At 37.5% G+C, this 20,734-nt stretch overlaps 2 long non-coding RNA genes across 11 annotated transcripts in view; one reads left to right on the top strand and one right to left on the bottom strand.

Annotated features, from left to right (window-relative positions):
* LOC135300279 (uncharacterized) overlaps positions 1–20,734 on the top strand; it is a 108,576-nt gene that overhangs the window by 44,321 nt on the left and 43,521 nt on the right. The gene's annotated exons all lie outside the window — the stretch shown is intronic.
* The window catches only part of LOC135300281 (uncharacterized), a 30,617-nt gene that overhangs the window by 7,336 nt on the left and 2,547 nt on the right, over positions 1–20,734 (bottom strand). The window contains exons 2-3 of one of the 2 annotated variants that reach the window (XR_010362143.1): positions 1,873–1,934; positions 603–681 (exon numbers count right to left, since the gene is read on the bottom strand). This is a non-coding gene — a long non-coding RNA (uncharacterized LOC135300281). The remainder of the gene's footprint in view (positions 1–602; positions 682–1,872; positions 1,935–20,734) is intronic. The other variant, XR_010362142.1, reaches the window with a different exon arrangement.

Raw genomic sequence — 20,734 nt, 5'->3', positions numbered from 1 at the left:
ACTGAGTTTTAAGAATATCAAGATCTCTATTTCTTTTCTGATGTTACAGGTAACAACCTTGGCAGTGGTCATCCCTGAGGATTTACTAGCACTGGCCTTATTCTTTTCTTGCACTGTGGTTAGACAAACAGTAGGCAAAGACAGTGTGTCAATTTTCAGTTAATGGCATCAAAACAAGGCTGAACCAGACAAGAAAGTTGTGTTTAGCCTTGAATTTTTATAAAACTTGTTCAGATAATCTGAACAAGTTAATAGCATTGCTATTAACACAGCTGAATGCGTGGAGCATGTATCCAAAGCAGGCTTCGATATTGTAGCTAAATTAAAATTGATTTCGTAATGGGAACATCTGGTATTTTTTCTTACTTAAAAATCTCACTTCAAACTAACTGTCTTGTGTTTGACAAGTCAAGGAAATCAAATAATTTAGATGTGATGGCAGGCAAGATCATAATGAAGATATATTTGGACACAAAGTTATCGATAACAAAAAAACCCATGTAGTACTCACCACATACTGTTCTTTCCTTTGCAGTTGTGCCATTGCTAGGCAACTGAAAATGGATGAATAATAGATTTCAGATGTATATCTATACACTTACATTAAGCTCCATTTGCAGGCTCAAGAAAGGGGTTTGTGAAAAGAAGTCATCTTTCTGATCAGGGTCCAGTATGTCTTTACTGTCAATAAGGACAAGAAATAGATGATTTCTAACAGGAACAACTTTGGTTGATAGGCAGCACAGCGTACTTTTTTTTTTTTCTTTTTAATGACCTCCTCTGTTTAATAACTGAGCATTTTCTCAAATTTTCATGCTTCAATTTTTTAATCACCATATTATGACATTGTACAAGCTATGCATCCCAGAGTTGGTTAAATCATCATTGGTGAATAATCAGTAACTAAATTTTAAAATATTAGTAAAATTTCCTTCAGTAGGGATTATACATAGCTTAAACAGGTGGAAACATTTTTTCCTGAAGTAAATAATCTAATGACCTCTGTCATTTAAAATCAATTCCAACTGCATTTTCTACATGCTTCAGCAAACACTTAAATTCTTATTTCTAGTTATATTTCACAGTAAGGACAGAGACTGCTATAGGAGTATTAAAAGTAGCTGACAATTCACATTTCCTCTACAGCCTGCTGCTCCTTCAAAAAGGGGGGAAAAAAGGAAAAAAATCTAGTCCCTTGATAATTAGTACCCTTTGTCAAAGCTTCAGTTACAGTTTGATGAAAAAAATCCTAAATGTCAAGAACCATGCAGTCTGATAAATATGGATGACATTTAAAAAGCAGAGGAGGCTGTTTCTAGAAAAGCAGAAGAGGCAAAAAGAAATGTAATACGTATTTATGTTGAGAAATATTTTTTTACCATGTATTCTTCTCATATATTGACTATTTTGTACTCCTAGTTCTGTTTTTCATGATAGCTGTGATCCCTTTGTCTCATATCAAATGCCTCATCTGCATTTTGCAGTGTTTCTTCAGTGGAAAACAGTACATTTGAATGACCCAGGCCTTTCCACTTGTAATCACTCAGTATAATTGATTGAAAAGACAGAGTCAGAGAACCCTCCAAATATTTTAATTTTTCAGTGTCGCTTAAATTTAGCAAAGAAAATGACACCCTGAGAAAATGAAATGGCATGTACTCGTAAATTGCTAACTGTGTGATACAGATCAGTCACAGCCTTCAGTGATTACTCTTTAAACAAGTCTGTCTCACCAGCATACTCAAAGGAATTGACTTGCAGAATGTTAACAAACTGAAGGGGAAGATCTTTTGCTTCTGACAAGTTTGAAAACTTTCTTGTTGGAAAGTGTTTTTCAGCAGGTTGGAGCAGAAAGCTGGTTCTCCTTCTTACCCGTGCTGGGTGTGACAGTACTCCTACAACAGCCTTCATCAGAACAACACTCAATAAGCAAGCTGTAACATAATGGAAGATTGTTATGGAATAAATTGCTAATTGAAAAGTAATGTGCAAGAAGAAAGGATTAAGTGACCAAACTTCTCAATAACAGGGTTAGAAACATGCGTCAGTGTGTTGCAGTGGCAGAACGAGAGACGGGCGGTAATGAATTCACAATCTTCATTTCCTGGTTCATCATCCTGCCAGAGCCAAGAGCATTAAGAATGTAAATGCAGTCACATGGTAAGAAACCATCTCATCCTGCACTGACAGGATCCAGGTGCTATGCCTCTTCTGACTTATTTTGCAAGAGACAGCAGTAGAAACAGCCAGGTCCCATCCATACCCTTAGTGGTAGCATACCTGGACTACACTGTTTAGTGAGTACCTGTCACAGCAGCTCTAACTGCTGGGGGTATCTCTGAGCTGCTCAACCAAATCTACTTTTATCAAAATTCAGTAGTTACAAACAAAAAAAGTAGCCTATCATATTACAAAAATCAACTGAAAATTTTATTTCTGGGTCAATTTTATAATGTCCAAAACTGTGCTTGACTTATTTATGAATGTCAAATATATGTCTTTCTTATTTAATTGCAGTATATGAAAATCTAAAAATAAATATATCTCAGATTATTTTAGCAAGATCTGTCTTAACAAATCTTGACCCTTATAATAAAGAGATTTTGAGATAGCTTTCAGATGAAGGCAGAAAAATATGGCAAATTTATCTCAGATATCAAATCGCACCTTTCATATATGTTGAAACTACCATGAGTTTACTTAATAATCTGTGAGGTTTTGAACAGATCATTAACATTTCTGTCCTCCATCTATTTGATTCATTATCTGATATGTCTCCAGCACTGAGTACTTGGACTCCCTATTACTTTTCACTTCTGAAACACTATGATACCAGTTCTGTAGGAACAAGGACTGAGATACCTGCACAAAAATAACATGTGAGATCTGCTATGTGAGCATCTTTATTCCATCCCTAAACCCTTGAGCAGCTCAATCCACTTGGTGCCAGTATGCAGATCACAGAGGTTCCCTTTCCTCAGCTTTGCGAGAAAAATGAATAGTTTTCAGCTTATTTCAAGATTATATTTCTTCCCAGACTTCCTCACTGATGCATGCTGAAGGGAAAGAAGAGCTGTTGTCGTAGTAGTAGTCCTCTTTGCGCCCAGAGGGATACAGTCTGGCCTCAGATAGTAAGATGATGCCCTACCAACAAATATCCTTTAAAAGAGTGATTACAATACCAGCACTGAGAAAGTGCCCAAACCCCTATGTAATGAAAGATATGCATACAGGTTGATATTTTTTCTAACTGATAAATGAGAAGAAAAATGCAAGAAGAGAAAAAATCTTGGCAGTATTGAGTTTGTGGAAAGACACAAATCTTGAAACTCTCTCACCAGGCATGTGTTCACTTGTGACTCAGTGTTTCTGAGAAAACAAAGATGTTCTTCCAGCAAATTCACTAATGTACAGAGGTGTGACATTTTGCTGCAGTTCATGGCATTTCATCATCTGCACTATGAGAAGGTCCTGAAATAAGGACTTCAGCCATCGGTTTCAGCTGTGCTCCTAATAACTGTCCTGTCCTGTTTCTGGTGAAATCAGGGAGAACATTGCCACTGTTTTCGGGGATACCAGGATAAGGCCTTTTGTGACTGAAATCCTGCAGTTAAACAGCACATCTATATATTCAGGTCATTTTGTTTTCAGGATTAGTCAGAGTATGGCTAATTTAAATGTCCTGAAGAACAGATTAAATACTTTCAGGTTATCTATTAAAAGCAATGCATACCTGCACTCATACACAACTTCTACAGCAGTTGTTCAGAATATATATACTGTATTTTAAGTCACAACCTTGCTTATAAAAATTTCCTCTGTCCTTGTGCGGTGTTGGTTGTGGGCTTTTGTTTTCATTCTTGATTTCTCAAGTGGGCTTTCCTTCTTGCACTGGACTGTTTGATATGCACAGCACAGCAGTACCTTTAACAGGGATGGTACTTATACAGAGAGAAACGTGGTGCTGTCATCTCCCTTCCTTCTGGGAGGGCTTTGCAAAAATTGCTTTTCATGAAAAAAATCACTGAATCATTTTAAGGCTGTTGGAATTCAAGTAGCAAAAGACTAGACAGAAGGTTATTTAAAATGTAATCCCTTTGTTTAAATATTCACATTCCTTAAAAAGAAAAATTCATAAAACTGATGCATGGTTAAAAATTAATAAAATTTAACATTTTCATATGCTATAGGTTCTGTTTCATAAAAATATGTATTTGAGAGTGAAAGTCATAGGATATTTTTAGTATTGTCATTTTTTTCTAAGGCAAATGTAGGAATATCTTTGTCTTCAGGAATAGAACTTCAGCATGAACTTTGAATCCCAACCCCCAGCCATCAGCTTCTTCCTAGATTAGCTGAGTGCATTGGGTCTATTTAACCATTAGCTTTTATTGAAGGATAGATGAATATCAGTCCCTGAAGAATAGTGAATTAGCTACTGCCTTGTAGCAAAGCATTTTCTCTTTTCACTCTACAATAGGTCTGCTATAAGCACAGCTTTTCATGATACAACTGGCAAGTAAAGTGGCAGGTCTGCAGAAGAAAATGGAAATCTTTTGGAAAAAAAGACTCTTAATGTGCAAAGGTTTTTGCTTTCATTTTAGTAACCTTAGAATAAGGTGATCTTTTTAGAATAGAGTTTTATGATAAAAGGATTTGAGTAATGCTTAACTGGTCAAAAATGTGTTCTAGTGAGTTTTAAACAACATATGTTTAATTGAATATAGAAAAGGCATAGCATCTCTTAGGGAAAAAAAAAGACTTCAAAATCATTGAATTATGAAATATGGCAATATAAACCCTAAAACAAAGAACAGCAAAAACTTAATGGAAAATATTTATGGTAAATGAATTTATGAATTTCTGTTGCTGCATCTTATGTTTGTTCCACTTATTTTCCCTTATCCTTTCTCTCCACAGAAGGCCAGCTGAAATTACATCAATTTAAGAAAAAAAGATGAGTCAGAAATACTGGCTTTTTTCCTTTGTTCAAAAATATCTGTGTTTACACTGAAAGAAAGATATTAAGGCCATATTCTCTTTCCTGTTAGCTCTCAGCTAAAGCTCATGCAGGTCTTGGACTTTTCTTTTAAATTTGAATAAGACAGCATAAATAACTCCTTGTTTTCTTCAACGGTGAGCTAACAGAGAGAGGAAGGGAGCTACAGATGCTTATGCTTCAGTCCCTGATAACCACAGGACTAAAAACCTCCAAAGCAGACAAGAGATGATGTATTGGTCAAAAGACCCCAGCTCTATGGGCATTACAGTGTATTTTCCTACCTTTTAAGTGTTGTGATGCTTCAAATTTAGTCACTGTGTATTTTAGTTAGAGAAAAAACCCTACAGGTTTGATAGCATTAGAGGCAGAGAAACATGAGCCAGCCCCAGGAACACAGCAGAGTGCATTTTCACAGATTCCACCAATGATCAAGAGAGGTGACATCCCAGGGGGGAAAAGGGGCTTCAGAGGAAATTTTTGGGAAGGAGAATAGACTGATATCCTGGGCTTGTTTCTCCAGCAATTTGCCTTCACACATGAAAAACTGTAATTTTTTCACGATAAAAATTTCCAATCTATCAGCTTTTTAAAAATCACCATTCAGGCCCAAAAGACAGAGGAGAGCAGTTGTTCATCTGACCAGTTACGTACTCAGGGATGCTGGATGGGATCTCACACAATATGAGAACTCTTCTGGTCCTGTAGGAAATGACAGTTGCTCTGTCATTTTCTTTGATCATTCACAACACTGACCAATACCTTTGCTGGTTACTCCATCCTTTTCTTCTTGATCAAAATACTGAAAGTAGAAATCTCTCAAAGAAATAAAGAACAGAAATTTCTAGATTCATACTGGGGAGGAAATGATCTCTCTTTGGATGTAAAGAGATAATTGCTGTGGCATCCTAAGGGCTTGATCATTTTCTGTAATCAACCTAAGGTCAAAGACCTGGGCCTAACTCACTTGGTCTTCATGGCCTTGGAATCCAAGGCCCAATCTAACATAAAAGTTGCCTTCTAGAAATACTTTGCTTTCTCTTTCTACATAAAGATTGACAACCCAGAGGGTGCTGATCTGGTGTCAGAGATTGCTTCCAATAGCAGGCTGTCTTCCACAGGGTGAGTTGTGAGACATTCAGTTCAAATAGGCAGAATCTGTCAATACATTAGAAATAAAAACTCAGGCTTACAAATATCCTATTTGATCCAATTGCTGTGTAATCTTACTGTTTTTCTTATGTGCTGTGGATACAGAACAGCCTGTGCCTTCTTACTGCACAAAAGTGAAAGTGGCAAAAAGGGTGCTTTAGCAGTTTAGGGAAATATAGTTAACTTAATGTTTGCAGTTTCTTGCTTAGCTTTAATTAAGTCCATAGTTGAGGAAGTCCAAAGTTCATCTTGCATGGTAAATACTGGACTGTGATTAGGCATGCCTGCATGTGGCAGAGGAGGAAAAACACATTATAATAATATTTCAAGTGGTAGAACAGCAAAATTTAAGTGCCCACTTTTGAAGCTATTTGTCAAAGTGTGTTAAACTACATTTGGAGCAACACAGCAGTATGTCAGAGAGACTGAGACAAAAGTGCATAGCAATGTCCTGCATGATTTTTTCACCTAGAAAGCAATTGAGTCCTGCTCAGAAGCTCTCCCATCACATATGGATTCTCACCTTAGAGAGTGTGGCACCCCTCAGCCCAATCCTGAACAGGATCTCTGAAGGAAACCATGTTGGGAGGTAGAAAAATATCTGGATTCAGATGGACTCAGACCTCTGTTTACTGACCTCAGTTTAATTGAAAGCGTAGAAATGTTTTTGATTTGTTCACTGGATCTAACCCATGTGTGCATCAGAAGCACAAAAGCTTTCTAAGGTTGAAAGACAAGCCAGAGTTACTATGCAGTATACCAGTATATCAGCTTAGACTTACTCTGAAGTAATGTGTAGGACTGGCCTGCTTTCCAGGTGAATAAAATTTGTATTAAACTTATCTATAGTGCTAGAGTGAAGAGTAGCCCTTAAAACATAAGGATAAACATAATATAACTGCCCATGGAATTAATATTACTGTATCAGAATGGGGTATCACAGATTAAAAATAGTTCAGTGCCTTCCAGAATGTACTTGTGTTGCCTTGTGACTGACTAAAACCCAGACAGTGAATAAAACAGACCTTCTTTGGACACTGGGACTGTGACTTTGGGTGTTTCTGAATGCCAAAAAATTGCAGTAGAGCTTTAATTCCATAAAGGCTCCAAGGTCTTCTTATTCTAGCCTCATAGTTTCTAAGCCATGAGATTAGAACATATCCAGAATGGAGTTTCATTCCATAATATCAAAATGGTTTGGATTGGAGCAGTCCTTAAAGAATACATAGTTCCAACACCCTTGCCATGGGTAGGGACACCTTTCACCAGACCAGATTGCTCCAACCTTGTCTTGAACACTGCCACTCAAACTATGACACTAAAGGCTGAGAATGTACAGCAGTAGTGACCAATAATAAACAAACATTTTAATTTTTAAGTGCTAGAAACTTCACTTCCTGACATACATAAACATGTTTAAGCTTGGAAGAAAATGCAAAGACATAAAAATATTTACTTGAAATGACAGAAATGTTTCAGTAGATTGGTGCAGAGACTGGTAGCCTCACAAAAATAAGGCGATACATTATCCCATTCCTTTTCTTATTTGGTGGCAGCCACAGGACTGATCAGCTAGTGACAGAAATATTCCTGGTGACATCTCGATCCTTGGCACATTCCTTTGGCAGCTCTGGAGCCACCTTTAAGCTTGAAATGCTTATTTTGCTGGTGGGCTGCCTGCTATTCCTAACTGCTTGATAAACATCATTATAAAACACTAGACACACATGAAATTCTTTAAAGTTGTATCATAACCCTTTTGTCCAGCACAGCTAGCATTTCTAAGCTTGACTACATGTTGGAAAACTGTGGGTACAATATGTCACAGATTTGTGATGAAACATGGCAGATTTTTGTAAGTCCATTTCAGCTGTGTGTATCACTTTCCTCAGCCATGAGTTGCTCTGCAGTCAGTGTTTTTGTCTAAGAGCTCTACTGCACAAAATACAGTTGAGACAACATAATGGAAAAGCTTAAAGGGACTAGATTGCCAAGCAGCTAGAACAATCAAGTGTCTGTGAAAAAACAAAAGGCACTGGGGTAATCAAAAAGACAGGCACTATGGTAACTAACAGAAGTGACATTTACTGTTATCTCTGTTGTGTTTGGTGAACACAGGTTGTGACTTTTCCATCAATTTAGATACCAGCACATGTTATTTGCTCATGCAGGAGCCACAGGCCCTTTTTTATCATCTTTTCCCCGAATTTGCATCCTCCTTTGCAAGCATTGATGAGTTTCATTAATTCCAGGGACTCAGGGGGAAAGAGAGAGTCTTTCTTGAAGCATTTTCTGGCAGATTGTATGGCTGAGATTCCCCTCAAGCAATTGCAAACAACTGGTTCAACTTCCTTGGTGTTTTCTAAGTCAGTTGTTCAGAGTCCTTGATCCTAGCCTTAGGACTGCAGAGATTAAACCTCTCTAGCTTAGAAAGAGCCAGGTAGGAATATTGGCCTGTTATCAGTGACTCACTAGCTGAAGAGCTTAATTATTTTTCCTTTGGTTGTTTTTTTTTCTTGGTTTTTTTTTTTTTTTGGGGGGGGGGGGGGGTTTGTTTTGTTTTGTTTTTCATTTTTTTCCTTATTCTTCTCTCTAAAAAATACCTCATTTAATTATCCCTGTGCCATCTGGAAAAATACCACCACACTGATAAACTCAGTCTTTGGCATAATACAATGAAGTCCCTGAAGCTGGTGATTTGGAACAGGAATATCGACATGTTCCATGCTGTACTCCTTGCTGAACCTTGGTTATGTGCTCTTTTAATATGTGTGTTTGGAGATAATGTCTTTTAAACGCACATTTGAACAACACTCTCAGGCACACGTTGTGATTATTTGGGCTGTCCTGTGCAGGAGATGGTCTTTAATGAATCTTGTGGATCCCTTCCAACTCAGAATATTCTGTGATTCTGTGTTTATTTTTCCTAGAAACTGACATAGCTTCCATTTAGTGGATGTGAAAATTGCAAAGTCTGTATGCTTTTAAAAGATGCAAGAAAATTTTAAATCTACTCAATATAATTAGTGTAACCCTGCATTCCAAAATAAAACAGGTTAAAAGCTGAAAACAGTCAGAGCATGCCAACTGGATGTAGCACTGTATCTACCAAGGCAAGAAGACTGACCTGCTGACAAATCAGTTCTAAGCAGCAACATCCTGACACATTATGATACCCCTCACAACAGTAATATGTATCCCCAGTCCCCTGTCCTGTCATCCCTGCCGTGTCACATGGATGGTTTGAGGTTTGAGCCACTGTGATGACACCCAGCAAAATACAGACTGAGAAGGTCTTCCTCAGTAACAGAGTTCCTGTTCTGTCCAGGGAATTAAAGCCTGTAGGAAAGGCTGCTCAACTGTGAATTCACAGCACATATTTCCAAAACGAACATTTGATGGAGCTGTATTTGGGATTATGCTCCAAAATTAACTGATGCAAAGTAAATCCATGCATATTTATTAGTTTTGATTAAACTGATACAGCCACCAACATTTTTAGAAGTAACAGTCCAAATCTGAGACATTACAATAGTTTAATTATGTTATATCCATTTCCTACTCATCCCCCCAATCTACTGCAAAGCAGCATCATTAATTAGCCTGCCCCCTGCAACTGCTAACAAGATCACTGATTGATAACAGAGCTTTCTCAGTGTAAACTGTGAAATCTGAAACGTCCTTTTAGGTAAGATCAGATGGACTATGTCCCTCACTGCCTCCAGGTCACTGTCAATCACTGTTCTTTGCCAGTTCCTTTCTTCTTCCCACCACAAAAATTTCAGTAATCTAAGAGATTCAGAAATGTTTCAGTAATATAAAAGACACAAATCACGGAATCACAGAATATGCTGAATTGGAAGGGACCCACAAGGATCATTGAGTCCAACTCCTGGCCCTGCATGGGACCATCCCCAAGGATCACATCATGTACCTGAGAGCATTGTTCAAACTCTTCTTGAACTCTGTCAGGGTTGGTGCTGTGACCACTGCCCTGGGGGAGCCTGTTCCAGTGCCCAACCACCCTCAGTGAAGAACCCTTTCCTGATATCCAACATAAACCACTCCCAAAATGACTTCAGGCCATTCCCTCAGGTCCTGTCACTGGTCACCAGTGAGAAGAGATTGGTGCCAGCCCCTCCTCTTCCCCTCATGAGGAAGTTCTTGCTGCAATGACGCCTCCCCTCAGCCTCCTCCAGGCTGAACACAGCAAGTGACCTCAGCCGCTTCCCCTACAGACCTGTCACCACTTTCATTGCACTCTTTTGGATGCTCTGTAAGAGCTTAATGTCTTTCTTATATTGTGGCACCCGGAACTGCCCCCAGCACTCGAGGTGAGGTCACCCCAGCCCAGAGCAGAGCAGGACAGGTACAGCATCCCCTCCCTTGCCCGGCTGGTGATGTTGTACCTGTTGCACCCAGGACAGGGTTGGCCCTCCTGAAAACATTTTCATGAGCTCTCTCTCTCTAAAATAATACTTTTTCATTTTATACAGTTCAAACTGATATGTTTTTATATTTGGAATTTAGGATCTTTTTGAAAACATACATGCAATTTTTATTCAATAAAACACACTAAATAAATGCTAAAAATATACTATAAATTTAATTTTTCAATTCTAGCATATGAGAATATACTTACAGAAAACATTGCAGTCACTTCTAAATTTGTGAAAATTGGCAATTTGCTTGAATTAGGGACCTTATCAGAATAAAGGAACAGAAGAAATCAAATACAACCTGTGAAACAAATATCCCTCTATCTCTTTCTATGTGAAAATGTAAGATGAGGATTCAGATTAGACTAACGTTAAAATCCTGTCTTGATTTGTACCCCCTCTTTTCCTGATCAAAAGAAAACACCCTCATTAAACAGGCAGTAATGCTGGAAATTTGCTCTTTCCAGCCCCTTGCTCCTTGTATATCTGGCTTTGCTGTGACCAGAAGACATAAAAGTATGAAGGCTACTCTAACTGATATTGAACTAGCAATAAGTAGTAAGAGAAGCTGGATTTAAATTAATATATGTCTCATCAACAACCAGTATCATGTACTCATAGACAACATCAATCAATCACTTGTAATTGGTCTCATTTTCAGCTAATTGCTGTATGGTTCTCAAAGTAAAAGAAAATAAGCAGATTCATGAGAACATGGATGTTTTGGGATGCTAGCAAATAAACTTCCTGGAAAATGGTGAAAATATTCAGTTGAGCAGTTCTAGAAGAGATTATGGGCACAGTAATTGGTGGAAATGATTAACTTAAAAGCAGTGGGATAAGAATTAGAAATGATCTGCGTAGAAACATAGGTGGCTATTTAGCATCCCATCTTCACTGAGGCTCAACAGTGGCATCTGACAGCCAAGACACTCAGAGAGTTACATTTCTGATAGATATTGACAATTTTGAAGGTATTTATCTACCTACCCTTCAAAGGTATCTCTTTTATATTAGTTCTATTTAAGTATTTTCTCCATTGATTGCAGTCTCACTGGCTCACACTAAAGAAGTGTAGTGCTTTGCAATCAAAATATAGAGCCATAAAAAGGTCAAAATTACAAATAATTACAATAATTTGCAAAATTACATTAAAACTTCAAATCCTGATGACCTATTCAGTGAAAAAATAAATTGTAATACTAAATGTAAAACGCACAATAGGATTCCACTCTCTTGACAAGAGGCCACAAAAGATTTTCCAAAATGATCCAATAATTACAGAGTAAGATGTAGTACAGGTTCTATGTAAGAAAAAAGTAAATTGGGAAAGTTGGTCATTTAAAAGTAAAGAAATAGAGTTTTGTTCCTGCATGACCCTGGAGAAACAATTGTAGTCCCCTGAGCAAGGGTTCTGGACTAGATTACCTCCAGAGGTCTCTTCCAGCATCATCTATTCTGAGATTCCTTAAAGTAAACCCCCTGTGCACAAGTTCTACATATTTTGAGTTAATTACAAGGTTTCATGCTATTAGTTTCCACAAGAATCCTGACCTGTTCAAAAGACTGATCTAAACCTCACTGAAGGCCACAGTAGTTTTTCCAATGGACTTCAGTATGCTCTAAATAAAATCCATAATTCATATGATGGATGGTATCTCTCAAATGAGGGAAAAAGACTGACTTTTGTTTTGAAATAATAATTATCACAGCAGTACAGAGCAGACAGCAAGGAGTACAATTGTTGTCAATGCAAATATTATTTATCAATGGATAGAACATTAAACAAATTAATTAATTGGTAGTTAAACAATATAGTAAATGCTTTTTTTATTCACTTCTGGTAAATGAAGCCTTGCATTTATGTCTGTATTCAATATATGACATTATCTGATCTTCCCATTGTGAATCAGGGCTTATTCTGTCTTACTACAGTATCAGTTTAAAATAACTTCTTTACATTCAACTGAACTATTCCAAATTTATGTTGATCTGAACTGGGGCATGATCAGGGAGGAATCAGCTGGGCTGTTATCTCTGTCATCATGGTTTAGTGCAGAAAACATGGAAGCTGGTCCTGGGATTTATTAAAGATTTGCAGTGCTTTGAGCTGCCAACAGAGTATTCAGTGCTGAAAAAGCTTTGCTTCTGTGAAAGGAAAAAAGAAGTTGTGTCTGTGAAAATAAGGAACAATAAAGTATTTATAAGTATTTATTCTTTGACACCTGAGTTTTTTTTACTTTACCTTTTTGATTATTTTGCTTACATGACTTCTTTTTCTGCCCTCTGTTCTGATGTGCCATCTGTTCTGTCCTTTGCCACCTCTGTCCAGTGAGTGGCATTTTATGAAATTATGTTATCCTATAATTTTTTGTCTCTATACAACATCTAGTTTGAATAATAAAAAAAAAAAAGCAAGGAGTTATGCATGCTAGACTTCAGGAAACTGGGGAACAGGAGAGCCATTACTGAGTCTTGAAAAAACATTCCTTACTGCAGAAACCACAGTATACTTTCTGGATTTGAGTAAAATTAATTTGTTTTTATCTTTTGGATTTGTAGACATCTTGTGAAAAGTCTGAGTGAAGTGTCAAAGATAAGAAAGCACCTTAGCTTGCTTCAGACTCATCCCCTTCTGTTTCCTATGGTTTCTTACACTGACTAATTGAGCTTACCTCAGCTCAGTTATTCTTTGCAGAGAGACCATCCATCTGCCCTGTAACTTTAGAGTCAAAAGCAACAGACCCTCACACCCCAACTGTGGTCTCTGGCAGGTGTGTAAGTGGATCTGTAGTAATGGGAGCAGTTAGTACTGAGTGCCACTGTCACAAAAAGCTGGTATTTTATAAGTTTATCAATGACTTAATGAACCTTTCGAAATACGCTTAACGCTGCATAGAGGCACCAAAAGCATGTTAAAGCCTCAACTGAGGCAATCTTTAAAATTGCAATACTGTAAGGAGGCTGTGCATCTTTTGCCAGAGGCTCAAGGCTTTTTTTCTTGAAAAAGAATACAAGTTTTTATCTTCAGGATAGAAGAAGTAATGAAATTTTTAAGGCTAATAGTCTTTTGTCTAGGGGGAATATATTTTACTTGTATCTTGTATAAAAAACACTTATATTCCAGTTATATAATAACTGAAAATATCTGACCAGAAGTGTCAATGCTCACTAGTTTATCTCACTTTTGGACAAAGAGGGTAAGATGCTGAAATAGAATTCCCTGAGTAGCAATAAACTTAAATTGTATCACATTTTATTTTGATGACATATTGTATTATTTCAGTTGCCTTTTCACCTTCCTAGTGGAGCAGTTGCCTTTGAAAGACAACCAAGAGCTGTGATGGGTGATGTAATTCAGTCACTGGTTTAGACAAACACTGGACAGAATGTGATTTAAATTATCAGTCATTTAGAAAATACAATTCTGCCATGTCTTCTCTTTCTTAACAAATCTGGATTCAGGGGTAATTCCCAAGTTATTGGCTTGCCCTCAGGAGAGGCATTATTTTATGACAATGTATACTGCTTGAAATTCTCTTTTACTTTCATGTTATGGGGTAAGGATAAGGTCAGGACAAGTGTTTTTCCTATAGCAGTCCCCTGCATCTTATTCCCAAATAGGAAACATCTCCTAAAGCATAAATGGGAAACAAGGATCACAGACTGCCACTGCAGAGAACTACCATGTCCCATTATTTCCACTCCACCACTTTTGCCTGTTGGAAATAGGAGAGTCTTAGCAATATGTATTTCTTTCTCCTGTGAAGGATTTATGTGCAATAGATCTGGTTCTCACAGGTATGTCTTTGGTAATGCTGGCTCTCATGAAAGAGCACGAGCAGTCATTAGTGATTACATATCCTAGCTCTACTAATCCGTATTCTCAAGGCATTCCTAAAATTGGTTAAGGTTGTAACAACAGATGTGGTGCTGCTGCTCAGAACATGAAATTCAATTTCCTTTCCTTTCCTTTCCTTTCCTTTCCTTTCCTTTCCTTTCCTTTCCTTTCCTTTCCTTTCCTTTCCTTTCCTTTCCTTTCCTTTCCTTTCCTTTCCTTTCCTTTCCTTTCCTTTCCTTTCCTTTCCTTTCCTTTCCTTTCCTTTCCTTTCCTTTCCTTTCCTTTCCTTTCCTTTCCTTTCCTTTCCTTTCCTTTCCTTTCCTTTCCTTTCCTTTCTCCTTTCCTTTTTCCTTCCCCTTACTTCAGAAGCTCCATGTCTTCTTTTTTAAAAATATGTGGAAAATTGGGAAGCCTTTATCTTGAGTACCATTAAGTCATGGATGAGGATGCCTCTAGCTAATACATTATTTATACCTTTTGCTTAATAAAATATAAGCGAGAAAGGAAGGCAGAGTATGACAAAAACAAGTATTAGACAATAAATTCAGTCAGACTTCATGCTTTTCTTCATTCTGCCTTTTTTAGAAGAAACTTTGCTAACCAAATAAAACTGGGAGACAAACTAAATATTGAGGGGTATATTTCTCATTTCACCATCCTTTGCCATCCCATCATTAGTGATTTCCTTATCAGATGAAGGTAAACCAAATTGGATATTTCCAACATGCTAAGCTGAACAACTTTCAAAAACAGCAGAGAAGGAAAAATGGAAAAAAGTATGCTTCAAATGAGATCTTTATCTATGCTTGTTTGTTCAGTTGCTGAGGCATTTCACTATTGCCTGCAGCAGGTACAACCATATATGCATAATATGGTAAGCACACCAGAACTCCTCCAGACCAATTTTGATTCTTTCACTGCATGTCACAGGAAGTCACGAACAGTTGTTTCATTATCATTGCTTTGATTTCCAAAGACCTCTTAATTGTCAAAATAGTTATTAGTAACTGAATCTCATATGTAATACATATATATAATATGTAGAATATGCTTATCATTCAGCACACTTAAAGGAGAATATTTCATTTATATGTTCTGTTTGCCAGCACAATCTAATCCTAACATTCCACCAAAACATAACTTACAAACTTTTATGGGATTGTTCCTGCTTGAACAAGAACTTGCTACATGAAGAACAATTTTCCATGGAACAGATGATTGCAGGATTGTTTTACAAAACAGTGGCATGAATATGAATATGTGTAATCTTTCTTGCTCTAGAATTCAAAGCAATCTATGCACCAGGAAAGATAATTATATCTTGAATCTAAAATGTGAAAACTGACAAAGATTGTAGACAACTCTTTGCTGTCATGTGGCAGGCTCTGAACTACAGAATCATTCAAGTTGGAAGGGACTTCCAGAGGTCACTTTATTCAGCTCCTGCTGCTTCTTCAAAAGCAAGGACAACTTACAGCAACCTGCTCAGGGCCATGTCCTGCTGAGTTTTGAATATCTCCAAGGATGGAGATAAAGAAACATCTCTTGACAAATTGTTGCAGGCAGCCTCACTGTGAATTTTTTGTTCCTAGCACCTAATCATAATTTCCCATGTTTTAACTAGTGTTTCTTCTCTTCTTTTGTTTTGACAAGAAAGGCATCTAAAATGAAATCAGTCTTTTTTTCATGTCAGTTCCTTCAAATGTTAGTGTGCTACCTCTTATTCTAGAGAAAATGTCGAACACTGGAGATATTTGGAATTCCCAAAGCTAGAAAGGAAAAGTTTTGAGGAAAAAAGGAAACAAGAATGCTATTAAATCCATCTCTGTATATTCAGAAATGAAATATATATTTTGTGAATAAACAGTCTTGAAAAATTTTTAAGTGTCTGGACAGAAGGACAAAATATTCAAAATGTTGAAGCATTCCTAAGGAATCCACAGGTATCTCAAATGATAGCTCAGAATCAGACTACATCAGGTACATGGCTTTGTTTTTTACCACAGCTGGCTAATTACTCACTGTCTGTCACTACGAACTGTCAGCTAAGGGAAGGGTCAGTGAAGATGGTTAAGAGCATTTTGTTTTTTCCAAGTAAATAAAGGGTTAGTGTGGTGTTTGTTTTTTTGGTTTTTTTTTTTTTTTTTTTTTGGGTTTTGTTTTGTTCCTTTTATTTCCAAAGAAGTAAAATCAAGTGCAATTATTTTTGTAGTTCCAGCAGAGGAGGCTGACAGAAAATATACTTTATTTTTTCTATATCTTATTAAAAAGTGGCTTGGATCCAGGTGACTCAACTGGTATATGAGTTTACAAATACACAAGGGCAAAAGGATCATCAAAGCCTAAAGATGCTGCAAAAAAAGTTATTTATTCTAGTCTGAGCAAAAATAATTACAGCCTTTCAGATTAGTAATTTATTCATGTTCATTCAAATACTTTAATAATGCAAACGTTTTTAAACATGAATATATTTAGCCATGCTTTGACAAAAGAGAAATAAATTATCTAAGCTTTTTCAAACTCAGTGTTAATAGTTGTAAAATTAAAAATTGCAGTACCTGATCTCCAGTCACTTATGTCTGGCAGAAATCAAGATTTAATCTGGCTTTTCTAATGTCTCTGCACAACCTTAACTGTCCATTAAGTTTTTGTGTTGTAACACCAAGATGACTGGGCACAATAAAACAAAGAATCTAAGTAAATGGATCCACTGTGCTATTAACTTTTTTTAAAAAATGAAATGGCTTTTGACAGAGTTCTTTGCAGGTTGAAAGGAGCACTGCTTACTAAATCTGTCCACCACAAGATCTAAAGGTGAAAGAATGACTCTCTGCACATCATACACATAACAGGAAGTTACTTGCTGAGAATAAAAGGGCAGTTGCTGACAAACAAGGAAAACCATGAGCAGTTATTTTTGAGAGGGATGTAAGATTAATCTCTTATTGATGCATGCTGAGAAGCCTTCTTTTGCAAAATTTGAAGCTGAGCTAGAAATATATAAATCATAAACCAAAGGGTCCCGTAGTGCATGCTGACTTTTTAGTGAGTTCCCACTGGCTTTGAGGACCATGGTGGATGTAGGTGGATATAAGGGGCATGTGCACTATAATAGAAGCCAGAAATGCTAAACTGGTCAATGGGATCTGATAATCCACAAAACTATTTGTTGACCTTCCAAGGCTTCTCAATCTTTTATGAATGTCTGGAAATGCCTGCTTCAAACCACACTCTCTTAATGTCCATTAACAGGCTGTCTAGTCTAGCTGCAACTAAGCTAAACATAACCTCATAATGTTTTCTAGGATATTTCCTATGGTTCTGCACACTATTTGAATGCATGCTCTATCTGCGTTATCTGTTTCTACATTTAAGATATTTGCCTTAGTTTGTAGAGTTCTTCCAGATTAAAAAAAGAGAAAGCTAAAGGGAAACTGTCAAAGCAGCACTCAGAGATGCAGTCACTGGTGCAAGGTATGGTCGAGTTCCTTTCTAGGCTGCATCTTTGTCCTCCTGGAAAACTCTGGTGACAAAAGTGGCATAGGGACTAGAAATTCCCCACATCTAGTTTCTCTTTATTTCTTGTCTCTTTTTCTTTCGTGTGGGAGCCACTCATCTGGCATAAGGCTTTCACGAAAAATTAACTTAAATAGTTGCCTGAACTCCACAGTGCGCCTCCCTGGAAGGGGCAAGGGGCAAAAGGCACTGGATTTTCTCTATTTAGCCTGTAGTGCAACCTCTATTTCAAAGAAAAAGAGATTTCCATAGTGAAACTTTTCCTTCTACATATTGAAGACAAGTCTTAGGATACAGCTTGGAACTAGTCAGTTTTTTGACCTGAGCTGTTAGTTGAAAAGTTAGAGTCTAAAATTCAAAATTCTCAGAAAAGCACCGCAGATTGGGAAATTGGCAAATCTAATTCTTTCTGCCTGTTGGGGAGAAAAAAGCTTTCAGCATCCTTACAATGTACAAAATTTCCCTCCTGAATGTAATGACTATGTCTCATATTGCTTTCAGTCTACTAGTAGGCTAAAATACCATATAATAAACCCAAAGGCCTTAACACAAGAGAAAAATAGATGGATTCCAGCTGAGAGACTTCTCAGAGATTTCTCAGATCATTACAGGACTAGCTATTTGCACTTGGCGAGCAAGTGCTAGATTTTTCTTATATCTGTTTCAACTCCTGCAAGTTTAATACTGCAGACTCACATTGTATGTGACAGGCTTCAAACTGTAAATTGATTGAAGCTTTTGTCTAAGCAGGTATCTTCATCTGTGGAGAGATAGAAAGTGATACAGGTCTAACAGAAGAAGACTGTGAGTGCTGGTGATCACTCATTCGTATGGAAGCGCTGTTGGCAGCTCTGCAGAAGAGACAGCCTAGGCAAGGGTACCTGAAACTAATCCATCAGTCAGCTGGCAAAGCAGAACACAGGGTTGTTTGTCAAGATTTTTTTCAAGGGCTTAAGGCTTGTTGTTCTAGGCAGGAAAAAAGACAGAAAAGGAATAAGATGTGGAAGAAAAATTCTGTCTAAGTAAAACTTGGAGGATTTTGACCAGTTCCTTATCAAAACAGCACAAGAAGCAAATAAAACCACCTTGGGCAGCAGAGGATGGTAGGAAGTTGAAACAGGGAAAGCATGTGGGCATTTAACTTTTCTGTCTCATCTACTGTGAGTTCTTTTCCAAGTTCACAGTTGAAATTCAATAGGATAAGGTCTCTTGTTTGACATGGTGGTCTGGATTGAACTTGCGGACTGGTCAATGTATATGACAGCACTGGCAGCAATTGCCAGCTGTTGTCAAGGTTTCAGCACATGCATCCTCACTGCCCCTGAGAGCATTTGTCTCACCTGCCTTCTCAACCCCTTACTAGAGCCCACCCTAGTAGCACACATACTTTCTCCACCAGAAAAAAAAAAAATATAGTGGGTTTTCAGGGCATTTGAAGTAGTGGAAAACACTGGAGAAATCAAAAGTCCAGAAACATGCCTTTATAGCATAATGGTGAGCTCAGCACCCTCTGTGGTCACACACCAAGACTCAAGTGTGCCACACGCATGCTGAAGTCCTAACCAAGCTCCTTTCCATCCCAAAATGGTGGCAACAGCTCAAATGGGAGGCTTAATACAGCTTCTGGAGAATCTACCACATCTCTCTAATTTCTCCCCAAAGCAGTGAGGCTCTTCATTAGCTGCTACAGTGCAGGGCCAGTAGTATGCGTGGCACCAAAGCAATCAAGCTGCAACAACAGATGGGAAAGAATCTCCTCTTTTCTCCCCCTCTCGCATATCTACGCCTATATATTAAAGTGTCAGAATTGGCTGTCTTATGGAAAAATGAGAACCTGGAAGTTTTGGATTTCTCCAAATGCTTATGACTGGAATACGTTCATCATCTCTGTGTTGGTCCTTCTGTTACTTCAGAACCAATCTATTTTTATTTATGCCTTTTTTGAAAGTAAAAAAAAAGAAAAAGTGGGGAAAATAATCAGTGAAAAACTCCTTCTCAGCAGCCTGAAAAAGAATTTAGTTGAGCAAACTTCAACTTGTTTCTGGTTTCTTTCTGCACTGTACAGAAGAATTAATGCAAGATGTTTCAAAACCTGACACTGTTTAGGTAAATGTGTACCAGGTATAACAGGTTGCATTCATACTATACTGTGTTTTCCTTACCTATTAAGTATAAACTACAGCTCAATGCAGTTAATATAGACTGAAATTCAAATGGTCCACAGAGTTCTTGGTAAATATATTTTTAAAAAGGTCTACTTTCATTAAAATACTTCTTAGAGCCCCAAAGAAAATTCAAAGTGTATCTGGACTGGTAATGGGAGACAATAATATGGGAGACAATAATTTCCTCCTGGAGTATCAGTTCAAGTCCAGCCCAGACTGGTAGCAACCTGAAATTTTTATCTTCTTGAAGTTACCTGGTCACATTATTCCCTATAGACAATGTGTCCATTAGAAATATGCAACAGCTGGCACAGATTGGCTTCTTGCTGGCATTTGCAAGGATGGGGATGGGGTAAGAGTGTGGTTGGAATCTAAATGATTCCTCCCTCTGGGTGGTCTGGCCAACAAGGATAGAGGCACTTTAGTTTGAAAGGGAAACTTGAACTTTGTAGTTAATGGATGAATAAATGGAAGACTTCAGTCCACAGGACTGTCAGATTAGTAGTTTTCACAAACACTTAAATCAAATACCACATCTGAGGGGAAGAAATTAAGATGCAAATATTCAGGAGCCAGTGCCAAGACCAGTGAAATCAGAAAACAGATTTGCACTATTTTGCTT

The sequence above is a fragment of the Passer domesticus genome, chromosome 5, assembly GCF_036417665.1.
Source record: "Passer domesticus isolate bPasDom1 chromosome 5, bPasDom1.hap1, whole genome shotgun sequence".
In the NCBI taxonomy this organism is placed as follows: Eukaryota; Metazoa; Chordata; class Aves; order Passeriformes; family Passeridae; genus Passer; species Passer domesticus.
This window is presented reverse-complemented; position numbering and strand designations above follow the sequence as displayed.